This window comes from Equus asinus, unplaced genomic scaffold (assembly GCF_041296235.1).
Source record: "Equus asinus isolate D_3611 breed Donkey unplaced genomic scaffold, EquAss-T2T_v2 contig_197, whole genome shotgun sequence".
Lineage (NCBI taxonomy): Eukaryota > Metazoa > Chordata > Mammalia > Perissodactyla > Equidae > Equus > Equus asinus.
Window position 1 is genome coordinate 390,594 of NW_027224846.1, and position 15,440 is coordinate 406,033.

General features: G+C 34.7%; 1 long non-coding RNA gene and 1 pseudogene across 1 annotated transcript in view; one reads left to right on the plus strand and one right to left on the minus strand.

Annotated features, from left to right (window-relative positions):
* Positions 1 to 4,599, plus strand: part of LOC139043288 (uncharacterized) — a 54,897-nt gene extending 50,298 nt beyond the window's left edge. Inside the window, exons 2-4 of the long non-coding RNA XR_011500384.1 lie at positions 2,311 to 2,466; positions 3,099 to 3,272; positions 4,311 to 4,599. This is a non-coding gene — a long non-coding RNA (uncharacterized lncRNA). The remainder of the gene's footprint in view (positions 1 to 2,310; positions 2,467 to 3,098; positions 3,273 to 4,310) is intronic.
* Positions 1 to 15,440, minus strand: part of LOC123284164 (centromere-associated protein E-like) — an 84,463-nt pseudogene that overhangs the window by 43,573 nt on the left and 25,450 nt on the right.

The window sequence follows — 15,440 nt, forward strand, 5'->3', positions numbered from 1 at the left end:
CTTCACAAGATAAAAAGAATTCTGGAGATTGGTGGCACAACAACGTGAACGTACCTAACACTACTGAACTGTTTGCTTAAAAATGATAAAGATGGTAAATTTTATGCTATGTATATTTTACCACAATTAAAGATACAAAACAAACAAAAATAAATTTATACATATATATATATATATATATATATATGAATGACTACTACTCCAAGCTATGGATGTATGAAAGATTATTTCACCATTCTCCTATTGGTGAACGTTTTAAATTCCCAGTAGTAATTATTCTGGATTAAATAGTATTAAGTATAATAACAATGAAAAATAGTATAAAAAATTCTGACATATAAAAGGCATTTTTGAAAAGTAGAAATGCATTGTAAATAAATCAGTTATATAAAATTACAGGCAATCCCGTTATGGACTGAATTATGTCCTCCCAAAATCCACATGTTGAAGCTCTAAGCCCCAAAATGACTGTATTTGGAGAGAGGGCCTTTAAGGAGAGTAATTAGGGTTAAATGAGATCATATGGCTGGGGCCCTAACCCCATAGAACTGGTGTCCACTCCAGAAGCAGAAGAGAACCAGAGCTCTCTCGGCTCACACACAGAAGGGCCATGTGAGGAGAGGTGCCATCTGCATGATAGGAAGAGGGCTCACAAGAAACTGAATTTTCTAGCTCCTTAACCTTGGACCTCTAGCTTCTACAACTGGGAAAAAGTAAATTTCTGTTGTTTAAGCTACTTAGTCTATGATATTTTGTGATGGCAGACTAATATACCTCCCTTTTAAAAAATCATCATTAGCATCCTAGCCTTTCTTGTATATAATTAAATAACAAAGCAGCTCTTCTCCCCAGGTTTCAGGACAAAACGAACCATGCTGCCTAGAATAAGCTGAGATTTAAGCACAGCACAGCTCTAGAAACAGACATGAACACGACACACACATCGATAGTGAACTCTCAACTAGTACACAAAATCTGATATAAAACAAATATTTTACCCATAAGTAATAATAAGCACTCAATCTTTCTTACATTCTTAGAATTCAGAGGGGCTTTTAAAGATGTTTAAAATACACCAGGCCTCGGAAAATATCAGCTCAAAGTTTGAACTAACATTTTTGCCTTTTCCTTTTCCAACTGATTGTAAGCAGTTATATCTGAAGTTATTTCAAAGACACTAGGGCTAATCTTGTAAACTGTTGTTAGTTATTCACTGTGAATAATCAATAAGATTGAGGTCACCATTATGTACTTAAGTGTCTGAAGTTAAGGAGAAAGCTCACATATAGTATATGAAAACTCGAACAGAAATACCCTTTACCTTTTCCTGAAATTCATCCGAATTTTCTCCTATGTTTTCCTCTATACGCAAATTCCTGGAAGTTTCCTCAGAAATTTTCATTTTCAGTGTGTTAACTGTTTCTTGGTGTTGTTTTAAAGACTCAAGAGCATTTCGTAATTGTTCTTGGGTATCTATGTTCTTTGTCAGAGAAAGGGAACACAATTTCAATTAGAATAATGTGAAACAATGAAAATAACTTTATAGTTACTGCTTGATCATAAATAATAACTGATGGCTCCTGAACGTCTTGAAGAGGCTCTGAGTTTTCAGTTTACTCTGTCAAAGCCTCACCATGGTCACGGTGTCCTGAATGTCACTTCTGAGCTGGTCCCTCTCAATCTGCAGGCTCTCTTGGAGCTGTTTCAGGCCATCTTTTTCTTGGGTTAAGGTTCTTACTTCTGCTAAGGTTTGTTGAAGTTTCTCAGTAATCAGTGCTTTCTCCCTTTCGACAGTTTGCAGCCTAGAATCTCTACTTTCTAATTGTTGCTTCAGCTCTTTCACTTCATTTAACCTTTCTTGACTCTCAGCTGTTTTCTGCTGAAGTTCCTGGGTTTTGTAAGAAAGCTTTAAAATAAGAAAAAGTTACTGTGAGAAGCAGAGCATTCTGTGGCATCTATATAGAAGCCAAACCCCAGAAAACTAAAGACCATTTCCATAGAGGGTGTGTTGTACCAACCTCCATGTTCAAAGCATCCAAGCTTAAACCAAGTGTTTGAGCTTCTTTAGAGAGATTTCCTATGTTCTGACTCATTCTTGCATTCTCCTCAAGGACCATCTTATACTTTTGCTCAGTTTCAACATGTCGATTTTTAAAATCTTGGAATTCTTGATCAGTTCTTTTATAATTCAACTGGCTAGCTGCTAGGTCACTTTTAGTTTTCCCAACTTCTTCAAGTAAATCTTGAATTCTACTCTCTTTATGAACTACTTCAGAAAACAATTTGTCTTTTTCTGATGTTATTTTACAGAGCTCTTCAGATTTGTCATTTATCTACGGAAAAGAAATAAAATTTAGCTATGTTAGCAATATAAGATCCACTACAGCAGTTATCAGGAAAAGAAAAGCTTTATCTGCAAAAAAGAAAAAAGACATTGAAATTAAGCACAGATTTGACTGAGGAAAGGTAATATTTTTATTGTCACATCTTTATAACAATATATTATCCTGCTTAACTTTACCATCAAAGTTTTGTTTGGGTTCTAGTAAGGATTGAGTGGAGAAGAAACACTTAATTAGGATGTCTTTATTTCCTTATCTATCATTCTAAAGTGTTTTCTAACTTTATGGTGTTTCAGGCATCTTATGGTTTTTCTTAGAATTTGACTTATTATTTTCTTTCTAAAGGCTTTGAATGCAGCTCAGATTTCCAAAAACTTAATCCATGAATAATTTAAATTTTAAATAACTTAAATTTAAACTATTATTTAAGTAATTAATTTAAACCAACAATATCCAGCTTATAAATAGTTTAATCATTGTGAAAGATAAAGGAGAAGGAAGTGGGAAAAAGAGAGGAGAGCCAAAGTTGAGACAAAGGAGAGGGAGCGAGACAGTAGAGCTCTTGTAACCACAGGCTCAGGGTAGGAGGCAGGTCTGTGTAACTCAGCTTTTAGATCCATAACTATGTGTTGGGCTAAAAAACAGCATGTACTTTAAAGAGTTTTTAGGATGACTAAATAACGTTGCTAAAGTTGTTTAGCATGATGCTCACCATGTAGTAAGTACTCAAATTCTTGTCCTTTTTATTTCTTTCAGAAAGGCAGAAAAAGGAAAGGCTGGCAGAAGGTTTCTGGAATTGCTCACTAGGCTGCAATATTTACGTCAACCTCTAAAACTTCATCAATGCCACCCTCTTTACCTCCTTACTCTCCTTTATTCAACATAGTGATATGACCACAGCAACAGCACCAAAAAAGATAAAGACTAAGGGTGGGCCATCAATCTCTGTTGAAAAGCACTACATCTGAGGACTATAGAAATGGCCCCTACATGGATCTCATTACTAAGTATACTGTTACATATTCTTTGAAAATGTTCCTAACAAGCAGGGTCAAATGTTTACAGTCTCTTCACTGTTACTTTAAAACAAACTATGGCAAAATATTTAAGGCAATATTGCAAGGGTTTTTATTTCAAAGTAAGAGTTATTTGCTTAAAAACATATTTACCTCTTTCCTTAGCATTTCTACTTCTGAGGGTAAAGATTTCAACTCTGAGAGCAAATTAACTTCTTTATGCAAAGCTTCATTTTCTTCAACTTCTTTATTCAGTTCTTTCTGGAGATCAGTAATCTTTCTTCCTGATTCCAAATTACAGAGCAAATCTAGGATATTTTTGGTAAATTAAACAGTTTGCAGTTATTGGGACAATTTAAATTACATACAAACTTAGATTACTTAATCAGATTATATAAAATTTATTAAAGAAAGAACCAGTGTTGGTCAACAGGTAATCCAATTGTTAAAAGTTCTTGAATCGCCTTTTTCAAGATCGGGTCCAATTCATTTGAAAAATAATTCTTAAACCTTTATAATTTGAAGTCCATGGAAACACTTATAAATACTGACACCAAATGATATTGAAATTTAATATTAGGCTACTTACAAACATCAGAGAACAATGGACTTTTAATCATTGGAATGGAGGTGCAAAATCCTTTAGGCAGTTGGATTTGCAAAGAGGTAAGTCTGAAATTATAAAATACCTTTTGGAACTTTTCCATCTATAAGGCAGGTGAGTTTTGCTATTTCATTAAAAGAAGATTGTAATTCTTTCTCCAGATCAACTTGCATTTTCTTCTTTGCCTCCAACTGCCTTTGATATAACTGAATATCATTTTCCATTTGCTTGCATGCACTTGCAAGTTCTTTCTATGAGAGAAACAATACAAATTCACAAAAATGTAGTGATCATTACAACTGCTTTATTATAAATATAACAAAAATCACTTACCATTTTCTCTTTCAGCTCCAGATTTTCACTCCTGAGACAGGCTGCTTCTCTCTTGGCATCGAGGGCTACAGCCTCAGCATCGAACAGAGTCTGTTTCATCTGTTTGAGGTCTTGAATGTTTTCCTATACACACAACAAAAAGGATTTCCTGAAAGCTAACTTTCTTAGAGTTGGAAAAGACTTTAGAGAACACACACACAGATGTCATTCCTAACAAATCAAAAATGGTGAAAATACGTTAATCACCAAATTTTTTTTAGGATAGATGAAAAGAAATGACATTTTCGAAAATAAAAATATTTTTAAAAATTCTGGTTATCTTTTTCCAAATTATAAAAGCACTATATATATAGAAGTACTGTAATTTAAGAAATCTGTTATTGTTTAAAAAAGATTAACACAATTGTTGCTCAGCTAGCCTGTTAAAGTTTCCTACGTATTTTTAAATTATTCTCTCCAAAACATGACAGGTGAGCAATTAATAGTTAAAATTAAGAATATTAAATCACAAACTGAAAAAAAAAAGACAAACAATCCAAAAGCAAAAGAGAGAAAAGATACGAACAGGCAACTCACAGAAGAGAAAATATAACTGATAAATACATAAAAAGATCCACTGTGTCATTTTTAAAGAGAAGCAGCATTTTAACATGACTTTAGCTGACATGAATTCAACCATATGTCCTTGGGAAAACATTAATGCATGAATGAATGAATGAATGAATAAAGAGAAAGAAATAAAGAACAACTTTTAAAAAGTGGGCAATTCTGCTTGCCACTCTGTCAGTAGACACTCGAAGATTATATGAAAGTACCTTTCTTCCCAGGGCCTCCAAACAGTAACAACACTTTTAAAAAGAATCATTTGTGATTAATAGAAGGTAACAAAAAGTACTCTGACAAGTTCAAATGAAAACAAAAGAACAACAGAAACTAAGATTAAAAAAATTCTAGCTAGTGGACAGCCCCGTGGCCGAGTGGTTAAGTTCACGAGCTCCACTTCAGTGGCCCGGGGTTTTGCTGGTTCGGACCCTGGGTGCGGACATGGCATCACTCATCAGGCCATGCTGAGGCAGCATCACACATGCCACAGACAGAAGGACCCACAACTAGAACATACAACTATGTACTGGGGGGCTTTGGGGAGAAGAAGAAGAAAAAAAAAATGATGACGACGAGTGGCAACAGATGTGAGCTCAAGTGCCAATCTTTAAAAAAAGAAAAAAATTCTAGCTAGAAACTGTTGCCTTTTAAAAAAGGGTGTTAAAAACTAGAATCAAACAGATACTTTCTTGAAGTAATCAGGTGGATTGAAAGCAAATAAAAAAATTTAACAATTTCACCATGAGATTCAAATGTTACTTAATGCCAAGATCTGATATCTTGGCTGAGATCAACTACATACTTCTTCATGCATTTGTATAAAACAATTGAAAAAATTAAAATGTTTTTTGAATTACTGGTTTTTAATGGAAGCTCACTCCTAACTTACTTACATGCACTCAAAGAATGATGTCCTCAACTCTCTGAGCGATTCTTTATCTGTAGAATGGCAATGATACCAACAGTCCCTTTCCCATAGTGTTAGTGATAGGATTAAATAAAATACTAAATGTAAAACAACTACAACAACGCTCGGCACACAGTAGGCTCAACGTAAGCATTTGCTATGATGATGGTGATGGTACACTATAAATGCCAACATGATTACACAACAAAATAAACCTGATTTTTACCGATGAGTATGACAAGTCCATGTTCACATTTTCTGATTTTTGAGTGTCTATGTATTTCTGTAGCTTTTTAATCTGGTCTTCCTTTTCTCTAAGCAGCTCTACTTTTGAACTTAGTTCATTCTAAAAGAATCAAAGGAGAGTGAAACACAATTTAATTGGATCTAAATTCTAAGGGATTAAAAAGAATTTACATTTAATAGTTTAGACAGTAAAATTTAAAAGTTGATACTTAAAAAATATAATTCCTTCTCTTTTCTGAAATCATGTTCAATTACATATGATGTATATTTTATAGCTCTAGTCCCTTATCAACAGAAATATCAACATAAAAGCTCACCTCAAGATCTTGATTATACACTTCTGCATGCTTAACTAAATTCTTTATTTAAGTTGGAAATTTCATGAATTAGTTGCATCTGTAAGAGCATGTGAACAGGCAACAGAGCAAACCAATAGTTAAACAGAGCAAAAAAAAAAAAAAGACAGCATTCATTCACTGCTTCAGAATCACCTAACACAGTAAGAAGGGCTGAGAGATAACTGTTCAAGCTACTGCAGCAGAGCACCTCATTATTTAAAAATACAAAAACTCTCCCAAAAGACCAAACCCAACTAACCAAACGAAAAATCCCAAAACCCCACAAAACAAAGAAGAAAACCTCAGCATAACCCAAATAACAGTTACATCATCTGTTAATAAAGTTACAATAACATCAAAAGTACATTAGTAGGCATCACTTGGAGGAGATGAACTGTAATCAAACTTTTAAAAAACATTCTCTGAATAGATTTTTGTTTTGGGTAAGTTAAATGCATAAATGTATTTACCCCGTAAGATTTTTTCTTCCCATGAATTAGCCATTTAGCTTTACACTGGCGTGCTTGTTAATGCGTTGTGATCTGGAATGCAGGTTTGGATTAGGCTGGTTCCATGTGGTGCTCACCAAAGCTACAGAGGTATGCACAGCATTACCAACTATCTACCCTGTTGGTTTATTCCACAGGGAATATTGGAAAGATGATGTTATCGCTTTACATTGTCCAACTGTCTAAAAGTATAAAGAATACTTAAAGATATAAGTATTTCTATTAAAGTTTCCTTTCTATCAAAATAGCTATAGCATTAACTATCTCAGTACCATAAACTTTTGTGTTCAAAACAAGTAAACTACAATTTCCTAAGATAAACATATTTTTCCTTAGAATTATTTAATCTTAATAATCAGATGAGTCCTTAAAGAGTAAAAGCAAATTCTAGTAGAATGCAAGCGACTGGCTGTTTCCATCCTAAACTAGTTTCAGATTTCAGACTAGTGTTGACGTTCTTATTTTAGGGCAGTATCATCCAACAGAAATATAATGTGAGCCAAATTTGTAATTTAAAATTTACTAGTAGCCACATTAAAAAATAAAACAGGTAGAATTAATTTTAATAATACATTTTATTTAACCTAATATATCCAAAATATTGTCATTTCTTTATGTAATCAATATAAAAAAAATGAAATATTTTACATTCTTTTTTCATACTGAAGTCAATTCAGACTGGCCCCAATTCAAGTGCCCAGCTGCCACATGTGGTGAGTGGCTGCCCAATTGTTTGGCAAAGTTTTAGACATTTGTATAGGTTGTAATTTAAACTGGCTTCATCTTTTACCTCTTCTTCTCTGTTTCTAACTTTCGTGCAAGAAAGCTGCCTATTTCTAATTTTTGTGCAAGAAAAGCACATTTACCAAAAAGAAAGAACTAAATGATCATTCTTAATTTTGGAAAATATTTAGAAAATAAAGATTTAGAAGGAAAAATTCTCCCACTTCTCATTTGAAATAGCACTTCATTTGAAGTATTGGTTCTCATAAACAGAAAAAGATGAAGCAACTTTTGTAAAGATCTGAGTGTAACCTTCCAATAACATATTGTTTAAGATGCTGAGCATAAAGTGTACAATACGATCAAAAGTTAATCTGTTGCTGCTTAAGAAAACAATGTAGATTTCAGCTGTAATTTTCCGCAGGTGAAATGAAATACTTAAGTTCTTAAGACAAAAATCTCCAAGTTGTGAAAATTATAAAATTAAATAAATCAAGTTTTTGTCTTAAGAACTTAAGTATTTCATTTCACCTGCTGAAACTTAGAGCTGAAATCTGCATTGTTTTCTTAAGCAGCAGGACTGAAATTTCTCTTGTTCCCTGAGCTTGATGATACTGACCTTATTTCTCCCTCTAAAATCACTATTTAAACATCCTATATTATGATATTCCCACTTGAGAATTATCCACAGCTTTGGTGATTTTTGGTGAAACCCTTTGGCAAACCAGAGCAATGACATAGGTCCTAAAGCCATAATTTGACTTTTACTCTTTTTTGGTTAAACTTTTCCCCAAAATATATGTTTTGGAACATATTTTACTGCATACACATAAACTTACAATATTTTCAGTTTAAAATGGAATGGATATTGTAAAACTGTCTTTGAAAAGAATAAGTTTTTATTACTTGATCTTTTATGTTACCTTACAGAACCTAGAATTTCAATTTATGTCCAAGAAAAACTGAAGAGAATAGGATTATTTTCCCCTTTGACTGTGGTTAAAAAAGAAAAAAAAATCCAGATGTGAGATTCAAGTCATACATTCTGTTATTTTGTAATCTTTTTGAGTGTGACAATTCAGTGAGCTTCAGTTTTTACTAATTGAACATATAAATGACGTAATAAAAAATTAGAGAAATTACTGCTACACTTATGCCCGAAGTTAATTTTACATCATATTATTTATAATAAGAAATACACAAAAACTTAGATGAAATTTTGGAGTTCGAAGGGGCCTTGGCAAGCACCTGATCTAACCTCAGGGGTGGAGACGCGCAGGAAGGAAGCCCTATGAAATTCGGTGCTTGCTCAAGGCCTTGTCAATAATGCGTGCCAGGCTTGAATCCGCAGTGAGGTCGGGAGCAGCAAAACTGGGGCTTAAATCCATGGAGTCTGGCCCCAGAGAACCTGTTCTTAACCACGACGCCAGACCACCTCCTCTCAATAAAATCCAGTTTTACTGACTGAAGTCCACTGTTTTTTTCATGACATTTTGCATTTTGTCAATATGAGAATATTAAAAAAGGTAAATGAAACTCTGGAGAACTTACAAACTTTTGCGTCTTAGGATATAATACCTATGAAATGTAGGATTAACTAACTTGTAGGTAGAATGGAAATAACATATTTGGCACAGGATTCTTTTTTCCTTTTAAAAAGGAAAAGAGGGTGAGAAACTAAACAATGACACAGAGGAAAAATGATTGTGTCCCTTTGGGCTATTCATACAGAAATCTGAGAAGCAGCTGCAAATTAACTCATACTTTAACCACACCAAACACTGGCTCTTAATTTTGGAGGGAATCACAGATCACTTCACAAGTATGATAACAGCTATGGATTCTCGTTCCCAAAAAATGAGTGAGTTCAAAACTTCTGCAAAATAATTTCATCGTGTCTATAAACTCTAAGTAAATGACTCTCTGCACTAAGAAATCTCTTGAATCTTTTGGACAATTTCTGTCTCCAAAGTCTGATGATTTGGGGATTAGGTTCTCTTAACATGTAGCCTAACATTATACACTGAGAAAATTTAACTAATCTGTTTCATTTCTAAAAATTCCATTAAAACTACTTGATATTAGTTATACTAATTTTTACAATAACTCTCTTATGGAAAAAGAAACATGCAAAATCAGCTTTCCCAGCTATTCTAATAATGTTCTAACTACTTAGGTACATACTTTCTAAAGAAAATGAAGTCCATTAATATGTAGTATCCATACATAAAACATTCACTAGATATTAAAATTCATATTGGTCTCAGAAGGAAACAGCTATGCTCTAGGCAGCAATTCTGGTATACTCAATAAATTATTGATAACATACAAATTATCAGGAAATAATTTCTTCAAGATTAATTCATCAATAGGCAGATTCACCAAACCTGCTCAAAGATGTTTTTGATTCCTTCCTCTTCTTGCACACAAGCACAAGTGAAACAATTATGATTTAACTATTTTTAAAGCAATATAAATGAACTGATTATTTCTTAAATTCTCTAAATTGTATGTACAAATGGAAAATGGTTGGGTTTTCAATATATCAACCTTAGAAATAAACATCTTTAAGAAAATGATACTTTTAAAAGTGTGGTTTTAGGGTCCAGCCTGGTGGTGTAGTGGTTAAGTTTGTGCACTCCATGGGTTTGGATGCCAGGTGCAGACCTACATAGCACTCGTCAAGCCATGCTGTGATGGTGTCCCACATACAAAATAGAGGGAGACCAGCACAGATGTTAGCTCAGGGACAATCTTCCTCAAGCAAAAAAAAGAGGAAGATTAGCAGCAGATGTTAGCTCAGGGCCAATCTTCCTCACACACACACAAAGTGTAGTTTTAGTTTAGTTTTGTGTTTCCACATCTTTTCATCTTTTACCTCTTGATCTTTTTCCGCTTTTCTTTCTAGAGCCTCAAATTCATGCAAACCATTCTTTTCTTTTAATTTCGATTCCATTTCTTCATTTTCTCTTCTTAGTTGTTCATAGTCTAGTACCAGACTATCATAGTTAGCACGAAGTGAATTCAACTCACTTTCTAAGTTTTCCTATTATAAACAAAACCAGATTTTCAAGTCAGAGAGGATTCAAGTTCTTTGTTTTGTTAACTAAAATCTGGATTAGTCAAATAATTCATTTAACCTTGAATCATTTGGTAGTTTGGGCCATTCTCCAATATCTTCCCAATGGTCTAGCTTGATCCACAGCATAACAGAAGGTCTGCCTTTTGGTAAACTAGCTAACATAGAATAGAGGAAGACTATTTTCAAAGAGATAGAATTAAAAAAGAAAGAAAGAAAGAAAGAAAGATCATATAAACAAATGCTCTGCCTGTGCCTGACTGTTAAAATTCAGTCGGGAGTAGGAGTAGGGCACATAATGGGAAGTCATCTGACCACAGATCCTTAAGCTCCTTGGTAATAAAGCTAATAATGTAATTCTCCACCTGCTTGACTCCTGTTTAATTTCTCAGACAGCTCTGAATTTAGGAAGTGACACGGAGCCATTATTTATTGACCTCTAAAACTCCAACGGCTGCCAGGCCTCACCGTGCTGAGCAGAGGCCTGTTTCTGCTTTCTGTTCCATCATGAGGAAGAGTAAGCCATGAGTTAAAAGAAACTAAACCAACACTAGGGATTTGAAAAAAACAACAAACCTTCCAGAGTGTTTTAGGGACACAAAAGCATATAATTCCCCATAATAATTAATTATAAGAACCATTACAACTAATTATAATGGTTAGCTAATGATAATAACAATTCCCAAGAATCACTGCAATTTTATTTCAAAATTAAAATGAAATTTTCTTTAACAAATACATTTATATGACTATGTTATATTTCTTTGAATATTAGCAGCCTAGAAAGCAAACATGGAATCTAAACTTACTAAAGTATTCACTACAGTATTCCTTATTTCTTAAAGTTTTCATAAGACTATATAATTTTATTTACTTTCATTTTTCAGCATTATTTGGCAATATTACCCTTCCCTGATACACCATTCTACTTTATGCCTGAGAATTTTGATACTTTTAAAATCAGCCCTTTTTACCTTCAAGGGATGGCCCAAGGCAAAACAGAAACTTACCAAAAAATCATAGATACCAAGATCTGCTGGTAAAAACTAGAAGCAAAGGTTTACCTATTACCATACTTTAGGAAATGTTTAGCCTCTCTCTGTATGCCACAGTTACCAACGAGGAGTGTAACAAGTTGGGGAAGCCTTAATAAGAACCTCAACTACTACTGAAACAGTCAGAGCTAGAAATGTGCCACAACAGCAAACATCAATAACAAATGAATTTAAAGAAGAGTAAAAGGATAATGTTCTGTAAAATACATTTAAGTTACCTGACTTAGTAGTTTTGTTGCTGGATTCCACTCTGTCTCAGTTAATGTATCAAGAGTGTTACTGAAAATATCAGACTCTGAATAGAGAGCTATAATTAGGGGGAAAAGAAATTTATCCATAAACATGTTATTAAGTTTCCTAAAACTCAAATTAAAGATTAAAAAAATTCTGATCTGAGGTAATAAGCTCAAATTAGTTAATATGTGCTCACAGTATGAATGCCAAGAATATATAAACAGATGTGATCATTTATATACTCGTGTGAATTAAGATCACTGGTTAGAATTAGTGATAAAATGTAGGATCCTTAGTACAACACATTCATGCACGGCATAAGGACGTTCCAGTCAAGGATGGACTGCATATACAACAAGTGTCCCACAAGATTAGTACCACAGAGCCCAGGTGTGTAGCAGGGTGTACCACCTAGGTTTGTGTAAGTGCACTCTGTGATGTTCACACAACAAAATTGCCTAAAGATGCACTTCTCAGAACACGTCCCATCATTAATCAACGTGCGACTGTATAGGTTAAAAGGACAAATTCTAAATTTGAGATTTAATCATTGTAAGCAGATTTTTAAATGCCCCTAAAAAATACTTATAATGTTAGAGACAAACTTTGCAACAGATTCCTGTGTAAATGCTACCCTTTCAAGATTAGCAAAGTTTAAGCCAGACATTATATGGGTACTAACTTAATGAGCAGTGATTAAAACAAAAACAAAAAATAAAAATATCTGTCTCAAATGTTTCAACTACAGCACATCATTCTTAAGAGATATGGAAAAAATAGAGAACTTCATGAATGTTCACTTTCTTAAAATTACTTATTTTTATCATCGTAATCACATCTAAAATACATACATTTTATTTAACTGTGTTTATCACATTAACTGAGTTATAAATAAAGTCTCTCTTTATAGGGATACTTTTATAATTAAAAGTAGTTGAAGAAGAACTCACATTCATCAATTTCTCCTCCTAAAGTTAGAGCAGACTTATGTGTCTTTGTTGTTACATTCTCTGGTACATTAAACTCATTTACATAGTTTGAATCCTTCATTTTGTTAATTTTGCCAACACACCAAGTGACTCTTCGTTTTTCTTTAGCCTAAAGAAGAAGAAATCAAAATTACCTCACACAGATCTGGCTCAAACATCATAAAACAAGGGAACTAGTTTCCATTTTTAACAACCATTGACTTGGTAGAATTCTTATTCAGCCTAGTTTAATATCTTATCAGTCTAAGGACATCCTGAGATAAGAAAACATATTCAAACTTTTCAAATTAGTGTTAACTTCATAATAAATTTGATGAAACTATTATTTAAATTTCATTTTGTATTTGAAGGCTTACTTACAAGAATTTCTGCAAATTTACTGAAAGGAATTAGTTAAGTATCAATCCTTCAAGTAATCTGGTGTTACAGAAGACAGCACAGCCACCAACATAGTGACCAAAAGCACTTCTGGGAACCCAGCCTTAACTGGGAAGGAACAGACAGGCAGCCCATTTGAACTTCCCTCAGCAAGTAAATCTTCCACAGGGCCATTCCCATGCCAATTCTTTGCCAGTTTATAAAGCTCACGATCCAACCAGCGCTCCTAATCTTGTTCCTTCCGTTCTCCCTTGGGACTCTGTTCCCTCAGGTATCTGTTTATCTGTCGTCTTCACTACCTTCTTCCACTGGGCTTTAAGAATGCTCAAGCCTCTGTTTTCTGCTTTTGATTTTTTCAAAAACAAACCCTTCACTCCTTCCTTCTCTCTAGCCAACATTTTCTTTTAGTTTCTATGTTCTCTTCTTCCTCGTCTCTCTACTTCTTCCTCATCCCTCCTGGGATACCTCTGTCTCCTGGTTCTTGTCCCACCCAGCTAGCTGTCCTCATCACTCACTTGGCTTTACTGCTTTCTCTTTCTCTGACCACCGCCTAAGTGTTTTTCCATATTTTACAGGTATATTCCTCTCTTGTCCCTTTACTAGAACAAGCATTATCTCATCTTTTTTGATCCTCTCAACAATCCTCTCTTACTACATCCACTTTATAGATGCCTGAGTGTCCAAAAAGTTTGCATGAGTTGTGTACAGTCATACAGCCAATTGGTGGCTGAGCCCATGCTTGTAACTTCAGACCTTATCCACCACCCATTCCACTGCGTTGCCTGTCAAGATTATCTGTTGTCCCCAGAATATATGGCTTCTGCTTGAAATGGCCAGCCCTTTCCACAGCCTGCTCTGCAAAAGCACATTCATATATAAATCCTTGATTCCCATGACCTTCAGCTCAACTCCATTCGCTCCCAAAGCCACTGGACCCTGTCATCTGAAACTCATAAACCTAGAACTCCTTCCACCCCAGTGATTCAGTTAATCCCATTATAGCTAGTTAGCTTAAGAGGGACATCTAGTCTCTTGATCCACTGTTTTCTTTCTGCCAGCTACCTTTGGGCTCTCATCCCATCATCTTAGATTCTATAGATCACCAGTTCAATCACATTTTTGGGTCAATGGTCTCAAACTATTAGACCCATTCTGTGTTCCCCACACTTATCCTATCACAATGTACACTCAGATGAATTACACTGCCATCTGAGCTTTTATTAGCCTCCTGAACACTGTGTGGACAGCCAGAAGACTGGCTACCAACATCACCTGGGCCCTTAAGGCTGCCTGGCAAGACTCCTTGCCCCCTCGTTGGCTTTCTTTTCCATTCCCTACAAAGGCGAGACTATTTCAAACCCTTAGCAGGTCTACAAACTGTGTCTCTACCATCTCCAGCCACCACAGAAGAAAAATTAAACCTCCTATTTCACAAAGAAAATACAAGCCTAAACTTACAAAAGCATTACTTGCATTGATTCCTACCCTTTTCCTCTGTCCTTGTTATAATGAAGGAGTGTTTCTCCTTCTATCTAAGGCCAGACCCTTCTACTGGCCATCTCAGCCTACTGCAAGGTGGCTTTCATTCCCAATACATAACTCAAATTGTTTTTGCGAAGGAGCTTCTTGTTTCTAAATCCAAAAAGTTTTAGTCTATATTTGTCTTATTTAACTTCTCAGCAGAACGTGACATCACTGACATAGAATGTGACCTCTCTATGCAACATTCTCTTCTTTTAGTTTACCACGTTCACCTGGTTTCTTTCTTAACTCTAGAGCTAAACCTGGGCTCCTTTAGGCATTCCTCTTTTTTGCTTTTACCTAAAAAGTTGTTTGGGAGGATCTTATCTTTGGCCCTCTGTTCTTTTCATTCTCAACATGCTCCCAGAGCAAGCTCATCCATTCTCACGACTTTAATTTGGATTTGCAGTAGTTAATGCCCAAATTGATATCTCCATCCCAGATCTTTCACTTGATTTTCATATATTTGCATTTTCAACTGCCTGACACCTTAAACTAGAGCTGACCCAAATAAAACACTGGACAGCTCCACTGCTCTTCACTCAATGTTCCTTAACTCAACA